This window comes from Drosophila novamexicana, unplaced genomic scaffold, assembly GCF_003285875.2.
Source record: "Drosophila novamexicana strain 15010-1031.04,08,12 unplaced genomic scaffold, DnovRS2.1 tig00001361-arrow-arrow-pilon, whole genome shotgun sequence".
In the NCBI taxonomy this organism is placed as follows: Eukaryota; Metazoa; Arthropoda; class Insecta; order Diptera; family Drosophilidae; genus Drosophila; species Drosophila novamexicana.
This window is the reverse complement of record NW_020824852.1, coordinates 827470-840752: the sequence shown is the minus strand read 5'-3', so window position 1 is coordinate 840752 and position 13283 is coordinate 827470. Positions and strand designations below refer to the sequence as shown.

The following is a 13283-nucleotide window of genomic DNA, read 5'->3' as shown; positions in this document are numbered from 1 at the left end:
CCGCTGGCTTCGGGATTGGGATTCCATACCATCCATTTGTTGCTCATACGCATCGTTGAACCCGCCAAAGTGGGCAACAACTCGAAACGCGCAAATTGCTCCAAAGTTTTTGACAATCATGGGCCAAGCGTGAATCATGATGATGATGCCCATGCTGACGATGATGATGATGATGATGATGATGATAATGTAGACGAGCGTATCTGTCAGCTCGTCTAAGACGTCATCAATTTGGTTGCCAAGCAGCAGCCAACTCCCTACAAGCCTGGCCCCCGCCACACACTCCAGCAAAGCGCTCACTCCTTTTTATATCCTGTACCCAGGGCACTTGGCTTACGAGGGGTATGCTGTTTTGGTGCCTTGATATGTAACAGACAGAAGAACGCATCTCCAGGACCATAAAGTATATAAATTTTTGATCAGGAAGACGAGCTGAATCGATCTAGCCATGCCCATCTGTTTGTCCCTCGTTCTCTCTCTCTCTCTATCTCTCTCTCTCCCTCTCTCTTTGTCTCTTTATCTGTTTATCAGTCTGTGTATCTTTCAACGATCTCTGGCTCTACAAAACCTAAAGACTACCAATTTGATATATGTATATGTTTATATTTTCCTATACAATTTGTTTCTTCATTCATTTACTTTTCTTCGATAACTTCTCATATTTTTCTTATATCGATAAATATCGATTTTGAGACATGGTTTCTTGAGCATAACTCGAAATGTACAATAAATAGATATGCCAAAGTTTGTAGCAAGTTTATCGTAAATTTTATCCAGAATGTTTTATACAATATAGAATTACTGGAAATATTTATATTCTGATTGGGCTTTTATCTTTTCATTTTCTATTCTTATAAGTATATAAAATACACACGTTTTCTGGAGCATGTTCTGTGTGCAGAGCATCTCCTAGTCGGAAGCACCCATCTAAAGCTTTCTTAGTGGATTTTTTTTTGGCTCATTGCATGTGAACCACAAAACACTTTGAAGCAAAAAGTTTTCTGCGGCTGCCGCATATATAAATATATATAAATATATACGTATATATATTTATTTATTTATATATGTGTGTGTGGGTGGAAGTGTGTGTCAGCCTTACAGTGTTTTAAAATATATTAAAAAAAAGTATTTGGCCAAAAATATATGGAATTGCAATCTTGCAGGTTAAATAATTTTAAATAATTTCTAAAAAAAAAATCAAAGACAGAAAAATTTGGAATGCAAGAAACCGCCTTGAAATAATGAAAATAAAAAAAAAAGCTTGGAGTCTTAAAAATTGCTTAAAAACACTTAAAAATAAATAAACACAACCTTATTTAAGATGCTCGCAAATATTATACCCTACTATGTAGGATATGATAGTAATAATATCATACTCAGAGAGTTAAGAAATGATTCAAGCATTTTGAACATATAAAAGGAAAAAAGTTTGATCAGTTTTAATATCCTATGCGATATGGACATGTCTATCTGTCTGTTTCTAGAGGAGAGAAGTCTATCATATAGTTAAAAATTGTTTTGATTTCAAATTTGTCGTAAGGGAAAACCTTTAAAGCCATATGTAGGCAAAGGTATTGCAACAGCAAGTCGTATTTAAAGCTTGCATCTACCTTTCTCTTAATCAACTCAAATATTTATCGATATATGTTATCTGTCCTAAACAATATATCGAACTTAAACTGTGGCTCTATAAGCATGTGTATGTGTATTAAAAACCCTGTTGGAAAATTGTCCTCAATTTCGTTTAGTTTCGAGCCACTGTGCAATCATTGTCGTTGATGAGCCATCGTGCACTTTAAGCAAATTAGTTACGCAGCTCATGTTTGCCGGTCCTGTTTGCTGTTCCTGCCAGCCAGCCCCCCCCCCCCCCCTGCCCTACCCCGTCCATTTTCACGCACACATATAAAGCTTGAGCGTGTGTGTGTGTGTGCTTGTGTGTTGGCAAACAAATTTAATAAATAGCTAAAGACACAAAAGTCACAACCCTTTGTAATGGCAAACTTCCACGCAGCAGCCCCTTCCGCTTACCCCCCACCCACTGCGCCGGGGGGTGTTGAGTGGGTTGTTCTTCGGTTGGTTCTGCCCGGTTGGGCGTCGAAAGGCAGCGACGCAGTTGAAACTGAAGAAGCCATCGTCCTGGCCATGTCCATATTCATATTTACTTAAGTTTATGGCTCGTTGTATTTGTTCTTGTCAGGGATCTTGTTGTAAATTGTTATTGGTTGTTCTTGTTGTTGCTGCTGCTGTTGTTATGTGTCCGCATTTGCTTTTGCGGCCAGCCACATAAAATATATAACACTTCATTTTAACATATTTTCCGGGGCCCCGCCCCTCATTTGTTGGCCGTTGTTTTGCTGTTGGCCAAATGTCTTGGGCCAAATTCATGTGACGCCTACGACGATTACGAAATAACAACAACAACAACAGCAGCTTCCACTAACCGCGACGAGGGTCTTGAGTTCGAACGAGCAAGAGCCAGTGGGAAGAGAAGCGGGGGGATGGAATTCTGGGATTTCGGTGGCCGTTTTGTAGTTTGGCAAGAGCAACGTCTGCCGCTGACTGGCCCCATAATTTATATGCTAAACATATAAACATATTGCGCTTATATGGATTACAAAAATATTTCTGTGTTTAGTTTTTGACGCGGCGCGGTTTGTGCAGGAGGGCAGGGACAAGGAGGAGGGTGCGCCAGGGCTTGGCCTAACCAGGCACAGATTTTGCTTTTGGCCCAATCCGCTCGACAGAGAACTACAGAACTCGCTGGCTGTCAAATGCAGTTGCCTTTGACCTTTCAAAACAAAATTGAGTTTCAATTGAGACAAGTTACGTAAAGGTCGCTGCCTTTTGAACATTTTTAATTGCATTTGCATAGACACATTGAAAAGCCAAGTTAAAATGGAAACCGAAGTGCTTTAATGGTTTTAAGCAAAATTTAATAAAATATGAATAGGATATTCAATTTGGGTTTAAATTGCTACAAAAAGTGGAAAGGATTGCCGAATGACAACTGAGTTGAAAGATATATGCATACACACAATCTGATAATTTATATCTTATAGAATATAAATAATAAATTAAAGTACACACAATACTATATCTTACACATAAATTATAAGATGGCAGCCTATTTTATGGACATAATTCCTTTGATTTCCCACTCTATTATATACATTCTCGAATAACTTCGATCTTTTCAGTTCGATATTTTTTGCATCTGCAGCGCATAAATATAACAAACATTTTGAATCCGACTCTGTACAAGACCCTACACATAAATTAGGGCATATTAAGCACGTATAACCTCTGAAATATGATCAATAAACAGAATGTGAAAATCGATAACAATCGATAAGTCGATAATTATTGATACTTATCGATATCGTAAAAAATATATAATATCGACTATAATAAGCATATATAGCTCTTACAGGCGCCGAGGTTAGATCCAATAAACAGAATGTGCAAATCGATAATTATCGGTACTCTTTAATATCCCGAACAAGAGCAGCAGCTATCAAAGCGCTTAAGCAGACGGACAGGCAGACGGAAATGGCCTAAAATTGTTAAGTAGGTTAACTAAAAGCTATTTAAGGCCACATATCTTTTCCCAAGCTAAAGGCCAAGTAGGCAGATTTTTGTTTCTATATTAAATGTGTAGTTAAGGGCATCAACATATAATACAATACATACGCCCATTGTTTCAACTCTTTGAGGCACATTTGACATAGTGAAAAAAAAAACACAAAGAACTCAAAAGTTAGTTCAAGGTAGAGCTTCAACTGTCATTATACTCGAACATAGGCAATGTTGGGTAAACATTTAAGTTAATGCATGTAATTCTTGTAATTATATGAGGAATTCTCCATTGTCTCATACTCGATTGTTTTATTTTTGATGTATACCCTATACCGATTAAAATTGGTTTTAAAAGGATGGGTATAACGCTTGTGTCCAAATGTATGGCGTAAAGGAAAATAGCTTAGAAATTATATAGCATCATTATGGTATATGGCTATATTCTTTATAAGTAAAAGCTAGTCGATCCCGTCATGGAAGTTGCAGATTATTTATTCTATTTTCTGTTATCGATATCGATAAATATCGTTCGAGCGTACATTGCATTTTGTTCTCTGTTATCGATATAGATTTTATATTTGGTAGCATAAATATCGCAGCTAGAATTTCGAGCGCCTAAGATTACAGCCATATAAGCTGAATGTTGTAGGGCATAAACATATATACATATATCTCAGATACCTATCATGATCTACGTCCCAAAATTAACATATACATTCCAGTTACAACCCTTATTTTTGCACCTATATGATTGTCGAACGATCGCGAGCGGAATTCTGAAGTAATTGAAGAATATATTTTGTTCAAAATATGAAGCAGCAGGCAGAGGGCGCATAGTCACTGTGACCTGGCTGCTTACAGGGTATCTGCTAGTGCTAACTTATGCTTATGTTTGTTTTATATATGCACTATTCGCACAAACGGCAATTTCAGACTGACTGACTGACTGCCTAGGTAGTAAGCACCTCGTAGGCATTCATGCATTTGCCATTCGCATGAAGCGCTCAACGATGCATGAACCATTCTGCAGACGAACTGTGACTCTGTGACTGCAACTGTGACTGTGGCACACACACACACACACACACATGTATATATATATATATATATATATATATGTGTACGTTTGCAGGCCTGAGTCATGGCTGGCACACCCACGGCGCAACACCTTCCTGGGTCTATGCACGGGCCAAGGCCAATGCTCATCCGCATCGGCAATTGGTCAGCCGCGTTCCAAGTATTTGCCTGGCCCCAACAATTGCCCCAATGTCAATTTAGCATGACGCGGCCATTAGCTGTGGCCAAGGATTGCCGAGCAGCCGGCAGCAGGGCTTCCAAATGGCATTGGCCACTTCCTTATGGCTTAAAGTCTAGGGCAGAACTTTTGCACGCCTCGTCACTTACCTATGATGCACATTGTGTAGCTGGATCTGGCGTGTTGTTGTTAGTCGACGCTGCGCCGTTAGCCCACTGACTGCGCTGCTGCTGCTGCTGTTGTTGTTGTTGTTGTTGTTGTTGTTGTTGTTGTTGTTGTTGTTGTTGTTGTTGTTGTTGTTGTTGTTGTTGTTGTTGCTGTTGTTGCGGCACCAGAGCGGCAGCTTCTGCAGCTTCTTCACGTCCGGCGATAGGCCAATGATGCGCGTGGCAGCGGCACTGGCACTCAGCGGTGACGTCATGTTGGCCAAATCGCTGGCATCCGTATCCGCATCGGTTTCAAGCTGATGTTGCTGCTGCTGTTGCTGCTGTTGCTGCTGCTGCTCGCTGCGCAGTCGCCGCGTTGAACGACGCTGCGGCGGCGGCGGCGTTGTTTTTGGGGCCAAGCGGCGACGCTGCAAGCCATTCGCTTGATGTTGTTGCTGCTGTTGTAGCTGCTGCTGCGTTGTTGTTGTCGTTGCTGATGTTGTTGTTGTTGTTGTTGTTAGTCGACCCGTTTTCACAGGCCTCAATTTGATATCACTTAACCATTGTGGGCGTGGCTGCTGTATGTTGTTGTTGCTGCTATTGTACTTATTGTTGTTGTAGCTGTAGCTGTTGTTGTTGTTGTTAAAATTATTGTTGTTGTTGTGTTTGTTGTTGTTGTTGCCATTGTTGTTACTAATGTTGTGCCAATGCTGTAGCTGCAATTGCCTTGAATGTTGCAGTTGTTGTTCCTGCTGACGATGCTGATATTGTTGTTGCTGCTGCTGGTTAATAGTTGCTGCTGTCATTGCTGTTGCTGCTGCTGCGGCTGTTGATGCTGTTGCTGTTGCCGCTGTTGTTGTTGTCGTACCATGATTGGGCGCTGAACGCAAATCATTCAGCATCACATCCAAATCGCTGGCCAGCGAGCTGAGCAGCTGCAAAGATCAAATAATATGAAATAATATAGAACCACATAATCTGCAAATCGCGCACAACATCAAGATGAGTAGAATTTTGGGAGATAATAATTAAAGAAATAAAGACCAAAATAAGACCAAAAACAGCGCAGATACAACTTTCGATCCCCGTTTTCCAATCAGACGTCTATAATGAATTTTTATGCATCTATTTGTGTATGGGTTTGAACCAGCAACTTCGCCCACCTAAGCTTTGATTCTCATTTTCCACCCACGATTTTAACTCTAAAATTCATTTTCACAAAGATACAAATGTATGAAAATACAGCTACGTGAGTATGAGTTTGAACCAGTAACTTCGCCTAGCTTTAGGAGAGAAAAACAAAATAAGACTAGAAATTCCGCCCATAAGACTTTTGATACGTGTTTTCCAATCAGACATCTCTAATGAATTTTTATGCAGATAGTTGCATATGAGTTTGAACCATTAACTTCCCCTATCTAAGGTTTGATCCCCATTTTCCACCCACGAAAGATGAGAAATAACTCTAAAGTTCACTTTTAAAGTTAAGTTATAGAGACTGGATGGTGAAAATGAAACAAATTGAAAACAACTGATTTCCGTGAATTTTCCACACTTGTGGGTGGACTTACCAAAAATTCTGTCTTACTGCAAAAAGAACTAAATACAGTTTAAATTTCAGCTTCCTTCTTGGTGAGAACTAACCAAATTAGTCAAACAGTCAGCACAAAGAGTTCTATGTAGAAAGATTATATATTCTTTGGCCAATTGAAAGGAGATAAATGTAGTTATAGAAGATTCTACAGATTGACTAGCTGGACATTCGTTATGATCGAGTGTTTAAGCAATTCTTATTTATTGCATTTAATAACTCTGATACATAGAGAATATATTATACCATTTTTCTGTAGAAGGGATCCACTTGGCTTAGCGTTTTTTTCAGAAATATTAACAAATATTTGATTGAGCTAAAAAAAAAAAAAAAAAAAAAACAGAAGAAAAAGAAAAGCGATTCGCTGGAAAATTGCAATAGCTATCAGAATCGATGGGTAATCAAGTTCTATGCAAATCTGTCAGGTTTGTGGGTTAATGAACGGATGTCTCAACCAGCCATCGACTTGACACAGACAATCAAGTGCTGACGGCTCGACTGGCCGGAGCTGGCCATGAGAAGCGATGTGGCTGCCGTTGATTTTCTTTCAGTTTTTATGGCTTTTTCTCATATTTCATGTGCTATGTGCTGTGTTGTTGTGTGCTTTTTTTTTATTCTTTCTTGCCAAATCATGCCCCAGAGTCTAGGCAGTTTGGAGTCGGCCTCCGCGAGGAATTTCCGTTACACAAACAAAGCGGCCAAAAGGCCTGCAACTGGCGGCATTTGGAGCCGCTGTTGGACCTGGCCCGAACTGGTCTTGACTTCCGGCCATCGCTGGCATCGAGTGTGGGGAGGCCTTGACGGGGCGGACCAGGCTGACCAGGCTGACGAGCCTGACGAGGCTGACGATAAGGAAACGCCTCGAATAATTAATGCTGCTAATAATAACGGGTTTATGTGTACGCTGTGGCTGGGGTCGGGCTGCCCAAAAACCAAACAACAAAACGCATGCAACGTGCAACGTGCAACGCTTAATGCCAAAGAAAAAAAAAAAACAAAAAAAGCAACAACAAAAATGTTTTCGACAGCGAACCGGCTCCCACGCTCTGTGCTAATTTGAGCTCCACTTCTGTTTTTTTTTTTTCTTTTCTTTTTTTTTCGGTTTCAGTTGCCGTCTTTTTCGACTCTGCGCATTTATTTTGGTTTTTATTTATTTATTTGGATTTTTTTATTTTTTATTATTTGTTGAGTTTTTTTTTTTTTTTTTTTTTTTGTTTTGTTTCACTTTGTTATTGCTGTTGGTATTTATAAATATTTCTACAGTTTTTGGCCGAAACTTCGCAAACGTTGCGAGCTCTATGCAAATTTTATGCGAGCAAATGGATCGCATTTAGCGGACACTGCAGTGCGCTACAAGCTGAATTTCTTGGGTATCAGCATTAAATAAATTAAATATGAGATAAAAACAAAGACATTTTTGTTGATTTTCGATTTGCTTGGCTCACGTAAAGGTAGAATTTATGTAAAACCGCAGTCTCAAGCTTAAGAGGGAAAGAGATGTTCAAGGCTTGGGCAGGCGAAGTTACTGGTTCAAACTCACATACAAGCAGCTGTCTGAAAACTCCTTGGAGATATTTGTATATGCTAAAAGTTTAAGGTGCGTAGTTTCTAGTCTTCGATTTTTATTATTTCCCTAAGCAAGGCGAAGTTACTGGTTCAAACCCAGTTGAAAATTAATTTGAGATGTCTGTATGGAAAATGGGGATTAAAAGTTTTATGTCTGCATTTTCAAGTCTTATTTTATATTTATTTCTTTTTTAGTTTGAGATGTCAAAGCAGGGCAAAGTAAATGGTTCAAACTCTTACACAAGAAGCTCTATGAATACTCATTTAAGATGTCTGAATAGAACATATTTCATTTATTATTGCTTCCTACGAATTCCATTCTTTAGGCTGATGAAAAGTAGAATTTCCGTAAACCCTATTAAATTGGCGCAGAGTCCAAAGCGTAAGAGCTACCATGCCTAAATTTACCGAGTCAGAAGTGAGCACTACGCCGGCGTCTCCCCAAATTCGATACCCTATAGAGGGAGTAAACTGATCAAAAGTTGTATGCAAAACAACAACAATGGGAGCTTTGCAAACGTGAGTTTATGAGCCTATCTAACTGAGGTGCCTGCGCGTTGAACTAACAAGCGAGAGGTCGCCGGCTCAAATCTAGCAGGAATAAATTAATGGAAAGATGAGATTAAAAAAAAATCTGTGCATTGTGTTGTTTAATTTGTCAACTAAACTGCTGTCGATTTGTATTCTTTGGCAGGCCCCAAACAGTCGCTGGAGCAGAAGTGTGGGCTAGAGCGAACGGCTTTGTGTGTGCCCAACAACGCCGGGTACTTACTTACACAGATGACACAAAATAATAGCAAAAATTTGGTCAATTATGAGTTTCATATATATTTCTTAAGCATTTTTCTCTGCCCAAACATGCCCCATACACATTAGCTTCACAGTTCGCTATTGCGAATGCTAACTAAACAATGCGTGTCACTAATTTGCACAGGTTTCTAGCGATCCATGTTGCAAGCTGCACCAGAACACGCATACGCCTCATTGCACACTTAATGTGCAGCGTGCAGTGTCGTTTTATGTGTAATATGTAAATTCAAAAGGAGAAAAAGGCCTTAAACACATGGCTTAGGGTATAATGTGCAACACACACTCAAGCACTTAAGCACACACATACGGTATGTAGACAGGCCAGCCAATTGAGCAATTGCCACAGCAAACAAATTCAAATTGAAAATGTGGGCAAAGCAGCGCAAAAAAAAAACACACACAAAAAAAATTAAATAAAACGGAGAGAAAAAATGAGTAAAAAGAGCGAGAGAGAAAAATGTATAAACGACAATCACCGAGTTTCTTGTTTGAAGTACAAACAAAACTTCAATTGGCTGCGACTGCAATTTCAATTTAGGAATCATAAAATTTGAAAACAAGAAAGAACGGCTTACTGCGGCACGCCGAATAGTACGATGCCCTCGACACACAGTCCGATTTGATACGGATCGGCAGATATTTGAGCAGACATTGAGGGAATATACATGTCTTGAAAATTCAACAAAAACAAATCAGTTAAAAACTTAGTTTCCGACCAATTTACACGAACTAACATTTTGTTTATCTAAATCTTAGAAAATCGCCATGAAAAGCAAAATTTACATAATTTCAGCAAAGTTTTCCAAAAATGTATGTTTTAGTTTGTTGATGCTGATCAAGAATATATATACTTTATGTGGTCGGAGATGTCTTCTTATACAAGTTACACGTTTAATGACGAAATTATCAAATCGTCTACAAGGTTATAAAAAGAAATTTAGTAAAATGTATAAAGATTTTCTAAAATTTGGGGAACTTTTTTGTTTTTTTAACATATAGAGTTATATATGACATACAAAAACTTGATATTTGACTGATTGTTTCTATAGACGTCCTATTATCCGATTTAATACGGATTGGCAAATATGTTGGCAGAATATAGGGCAATCGAAACACCCCTTGAAATATTCAAAAATTTAACTTTCAGGAAAAACTAACTTTTACACTGATTTCTCACAGATTGTTGTTTGTTTTGGCGTTCCCTTTCTTACGGGTTTCCCAACTATCTAGGGAAAATATTGGGATATATATTTGCTATGGAAAAACCGACCTTTTCTATATATATTTAAAGCATATATGATATAGTGGTTCGATATTGGGATTATGGGTAAATGGCCCGCTACCAAGCGTTGCAAAATTGATGACAAACTTATGATGCCCTCCAGAAGGGTATACAAATGAAAATGAAAATTTGTTCGTGTATTTATTATAAAATTAAATTAAACGAGCTTGGGGACTTATTGCAAACGACACTGGATACGGGACAACGGGACGGTGGACAGTGGACAGTTGATAGTGGACAGTTGATAGTGGACAGTTGATAGTGGACGTTGGACACTTACCGCAATGGCATCCATCACAGCGTTAACCATGTTTGTTGTTGTTGTTCCTGCTGTTGTTGTTTCTGCTATTGTTGTTGTTGTTGTTTCGTTTATGTTGCGCTTCTTATGATTTATTTGACAGTCATGCAAACATTTTGCACAATTTCAATTCGTTGCCGTCGTCTTTTATTTCAGCCTCCGCATGTGCTGCTGCTTCCTCTTCAGCTTCAGCTTCAGCTTCAGGTTCAGCTTCTGCCTCCGCTTCGGTTTCAGTTTCGGTTTCGGTCTGAGCTCCGCGTCCTTTCGCGTCCCGCGCGCTTCTCAGCTTGAAAACTGTTGACATTTAATTAACGTGCTCGATTTGCCTATGCGGCAGGTGGGCAGCTCGTACAGCACACACACACACACACACACAGAGAGAGACACACACACACAGACACACAATCGCGCACACACACTCACGCATACATGATTGAAACGTGCTGGGCAGCTGTGGATAAAAGATTGACAACGAGTTAGTGCTGGGTTTATAAGTACCTGAAGCTGTTAATAGGTGTCGAGTGAGCGTTAAAAGGACTGTCTACTCAAGCGTTGCCAGTTGCCAGACAAAGAACATTAATAATGTAGTTAAAAGTTTATTTGTAGGTTAGGCTTATATTATCATTAATTGGCTTCTTTTCTTCATGCATATCTTCCGTTTGTGTAGCTGACTTAACAGAGTTAACAGTCTTTCTCGATTTTATTGTAAATGATGAAAAGATGAGATCATCAAATATTATCAACTATGATTCGAAATACATCAAATATTTTGCGTACTATTGAGAACCTTTTCTTATATGGGAACATCAAAAATACTCTACAGAATTGGTCTAAAAATTTATAATTTGTGCATATTTCTAATAATATTTTGACATACTTTTGTTTGCCTTGAAAAAACCCTTTAAAAAACTCGTAGACAAATATCAATAGTATTTATTTTGATTGATTTTTTCCATCACAATAAAACAACTCTCTTGAATTGAAAGAAGTTTTCTCTTCAAATTCTTATCCAAAATAATCGCTAATTACCGAAATGATATGAAAAGAAAGAAAATGAAATGAAATGTTCGAATGCGATGCCATCGAATCAGTCAAGTAAGAAGTAACACACAGAGCGTATTAGTTGGTGATTGGCAGACAAATTGATAAATTCGATTTATGAAGACCATATGCTCATTATGAATGTCTAACTGCTGCCCAGTTGAGTGTGAGCCGGCGGCGGCGATGCCAAATGGCAATTGGCATCCCTCACACGGTGCGCAATAAGCCAAATGAAAAGTGAATGTATCTTGCGGATAGTCGTACTTTTAATTAAAAACTGCGCCATGGCTAACGGAGCAATCGTGCTGTCCAAACATTGCTGAGATGTTTGACGATGATGTCCGTCCGTTCGACCGCAGCTATATGTCTATATGTCCATATGTCCGTATGTCTGGCTCGATGACTGGATGTGTGGATGTCTGGATGTGTGGATGCCTGTGTGTGTGTGTGTGTGTGTGTGTGTGTGTGTGTATGTCTGGCTGGTTGTCCTAACCGCATTGCGCGACGCATGAAAATAAAAACTTGTTTCACGTATTTTTCACAATTTTCCGCATTTATATGCTCATTAATTACATTTTCATTTCCATTTCCATTTCCATTTGCATTTACATAACCATTTCTTGTGTGTCGGCCGCTTAATGCCTTATTTTATTTGCTTTAATTTTCTTGACTTTTTTTTGATAATCATTTTTTTGTTCGTTTGCTGTTAACTGGCTCAGAAATTGCAGCAGCCTGCTCAAAATTCCACAGCAGTTGACGGAAGTTGAATTGCAAATTAAAGTGCCAGCGATTTACACGATTTGATAACAAACAACAGCCAAAGGCAACTTGAACTGCATTCGAACTACGCACAATTTAAGCTCAGCCAACAAAATGAATAAAACAAACAAGAAAAACAGCAGTAAAAATGCGATTGTCAACTGAGCTCAACGAGCAGATACCCAGCAAAGAGCTCCTCAATTCGCTTCAATCGAATATTCGGCTGGTTTTCCACATTTTGGAAAGCAGTTTCACGTTTGCCAATGAAACAATTCAATTTTAAAGATTTACATATTTTAATGCATACAAAATTAACTGACTTTTATCTAGTATCGTATTTTATATATCAACAACATTTGTTTTCTGAACCGAACCATTTTTAGAAATATTTTTCGGTTCAACTTTAAGTTTAGTAAAACTTAATTCAAATATTCGGTTCGGTTCGGTTCGGTTTGACTTCAAGATTCGGTTCAAAGTGAACCAAAAACCGGTTCGGTTCAAGTTTAGGTTCAGCTGAACTTTATCCAAATGTTCAACATTTGGCTTTGGTTCAAAGTGAACCGAAAAACCGATTCGGTTCAGGTTTAAGTTTAGTTGATCTCTACCCAAATATCCAACCAAAAACCGGTTCGATTCAAGCATAAGTTCAGCTGATCTTTATCCAAATATTCGGATATAAGTTTCTGTTCAAGTTGAACCAAAAACCTGTACGGTTCAACTTTAAGTTCAGGTACTCTTTATACAAATATGCCGTTTTAAAGCTTTGGGCTCGTATAAAGTTCAAGTTCAACTGATCTTTATGTAAATATCCAACTTTCATTTCGGTTTAAACTGAGCCAAGAACCGGTTCAGTTTAAAAACGGTTTCAGTCTCATTTAACATACGATCGTTATGGAATTTATATGTTATCCACGGCTCCGTGTTACCTTACTAGCCTTCTTAACAGGGTAATAAAATAC

The 13283-nt window shown here is 38.7% G+C and overlaps 1 protein-coding gene across 1 annotated transcript in view; it reads right to left on the bottom strand.

The window, feature by feature from the left end:
- The window catches only part of LOC115767298 (protein sprint), a 102803-nt gene extending 97795 nt beyond the window's left edge, over positions 1 to 5008 (bottom strand). Inside the window, exon 1 of the mRNA XM_030711533.1 lies at positions 4981 to 5008. The gene's annotated coding sequence lies outside the window, so the exon portion shown is untranslated. The remainder of the gene's footprint in view (positions 1 to 4980) is intronic.
- Positions 5009 to 13283: the final 8275 nt, after the last annotated feature.